General features: G+C 50.2%; 1 long non-coding RNA gene across 1 annotated transcript in view; it reads left to right on the top strand.

Annotated features, from left to right (window-relative positions):
- Window positions 1-2,864, top strand: part of LOC107184291 — a 22,543-nt gene that overhangs the window by 19,267 nt on the left and 412 nt on the right. The gene's annotated exons all lie outside the window — the stretch shown is intronic.

The raw sequence follows: 2,864 nt of genomic DNA, 5'->3' as shown, positions 1-2,864 counted from the left end.
CCACCCATCTACCCATCCACTCAACTATCTGCTCATCAATCCATCTACCCACCAGTCCACCCATCATCCATCAATCCACCCGCCTATACACCCATCCATCAACCCATCCATCATCCATCCACCATCCGTCCACCAACCATCCACCATCCATCCACCATCCATCAACCCATCCATCCATCATCCATCCATCATCCATCCATCATCCATCCATCATCCATCCATCATCCATCCATCATCCATCCATCATCCATCCATCATCCATCCATCATCCATCCATCATCCATCCATCATCCATCCATCATCCATCCATCATCCATCCATCATCCATCCATCATCCATCCATCATCCATCCATCATCCATCCATCATCCATCCATCATCCATCCATCATCCATCCATCATCCATCCATCATCCATCCATCATCCATCCATCATCCATCCATCATCCATCCATCATCCATCCATCATCCATCCATCATCCATCCATCATCCATCCATCATCCATCCATCATCCATCCATCATCCATCCATCATCCATCCATCATCCATCCATCATCCATCCATCATCCATCCATCATCCATCCATCATCCATCCATCATCCATCCATCATCCATCCATCATCCATCCATCATCCATCCATCATCCATCCATCATCCATCCATCATCCATCCATCATCCATCCATCATCCATCCATCATCCATCCATCATCCATCCATCATCCATCCATCATCCATCCATCATCCATCCATCATCCATCCATCATCCATCCATCATCCATCCATCATCCATCCATCATCCATCCATCATCCATCCATCATCCATCCATCATCCATCCATCATCCATCCATCATCCATCCATCATCCATCCATCATCCATCCATCATCCATCCATCATCCATCCATCATCCATCCATCATCCACCATCCATCCATCCATCCATCCATCCTTCCATCCATCCACCCACCCATCCATCCATCCACCCATCCTCCATCCACCCATCCATCATCCATCCACCCCTCATCCATCATCCATCCACCATCCATCATCCATCCACCATCCACTATCCCTCCATCATCCATCCATCCATCATCCATCAACCCATCCATCCATCCTTCCATCCATCCATCCATCATCCATTCATCATCCATCCACCATCCATCCTATCTCTATCTATCTATCATCTATCTATCTATCTATCATCATCTTTCTATCATCTATCATCTATCTATGTCAGTTGTATTCATTTAAATACAACACAACGCAGCCTGAGGTAACTTACAATGTAGGCAGAATACTGCCTCCCCAGAGACGTCCGCACCACAATCCCCAAACCTGTGACGATGCCACCTTGCAGGGAAGGGGGCTGAAGGCTGCAGATGGAATTGGTTTGCTTGTCCGCTGACCTTACAGGCGGGCTCTGGTCTCGGGGGATCGGGTGGGTCCCCCTCCACGCACCTTGCGGGACCTGCTGCTCCTCACACTCCTCGACACAGCTCGTAAGGACTCCCCTCGGGGCCATTGCCCAGTGGCTGGTTTCTGCTCTTTCTTCAGCCGGTCCGGTGATCGGCACTTCCCCCCAAACGGCCCGTTTGGACGAGATGGTAGAAGGTGGCGGATAACGAAGGCCCGCTTCCCCCGGGCCTGTGGGTGCATCGCACCGACGGCTCCTTAGGACGCGGGGTCTGCAGGGGAGGTGTAGGGCTCTCCGCTCTCTCCCGACAGAAGCCGCTCTCGGACTCCCCTCTCCGGCCGCCTCCCCGTCCCCTGTCCCCACCCGTGACTTCCTGCTTCGGGGTAAGTCTCCCTTCGGGCTTTGCTGGTCTCGCTCTAACTCCTTAGACGCCATGCCCATTTGGCTGCCCTTGGTTGCTTATTTTTACACAGATGATTATGGAAGCAACGAAATTTGATCTGAGTGGAGTTTTTGCCCCTGAAAGTTCGTAAGGGGATTCTTTTCTTTTCTTTTTTATATTTTATTGATTTTTTACAGAGAGGAAGGGAGAGAGATAGAGAGTTAGAAACATCAATGAGAGAGAAACATCCATCATCTGCCTCCTGCACATCTCCTACTGGGGATGTGCCTTCAACCCAGGTACATGCCCTTGACCGGAATCGAACCCGGGACCTTTCAGTCCGCAGGCCGACGCTCTATCCACTGAGCCACACCGGTTTTGGCCTGTGGATTATTTTCTTAGCAAGCCCTGCGGCTCTGGGCCCGCCTGGCTGGGAGCCGCTGGACGGGCGTTCTCTCTCCTCGCCAGGTCTGTGTCGTTTCCAGTTTAAGTTTCGCCTGTCGTGTCCCCCGTTATTATTTTGACATCGCCAGGGAGCAGTCTCCCTGTAATTTCTGATTTTGCAAGTTATTGGACTGTTTAATTTGCATATGGGGCGTAGTATGTTATTTATTTCTCCCAGTCGTTCCAGTGAAATTAAAATGGATTAATTGCTTCTGAGTTATGTAGTTCAGAGCGTTTACCACCTCATCTCTGCGTGTGGACTCTGGTTTTCCAAGTTCTGTGTAACGAGAGTGCATATTGTAATCAGAAAAAAGGCAAAAAGGAAATACAATAAATCCACACAATTTCCACAATTTTGTAAACTGCTGCTATGCACACCGATTTTCAAAAATAACGTATTCACATAGTTACACTTTGTAACGCTGGGAGAGCCGGTGACATGGTGTGTGCACGGATCAGTGTGTGCGTGAGTGAATGTGCACCTGTGCGTTTGTATGCGTGTGCGTGTGCGTGTGCATGTGACGTGTGTGTGCGTCTGAGGCTGTGCCGAGACCACTGACGAAATGCCACGCGGCAAAGGCCTTCAGTCTGGCAAACCGGTGGCTGGCGCCCTCCTCCTGCCCCGC

This window comes from Myotis davidii, unplaced genomic scaffold (assembly GCF_000327345.1).
Source record: "Myotis davidii unplaced genomic scaffold, ASM32734v1 scaffold845, whole genome shotgun sequence".
Classification (NCBI taxonomy): Eukaryota; Metazoa; Chordata; class Mammalia; order Chiroptera; family Vespertilionidae; genus Myotis; species Myotis davidii.
Note: the sequence above shows the minus strand (reverse complement) of the source record. Positions and strands in the feature narration are given on the sequence as shown.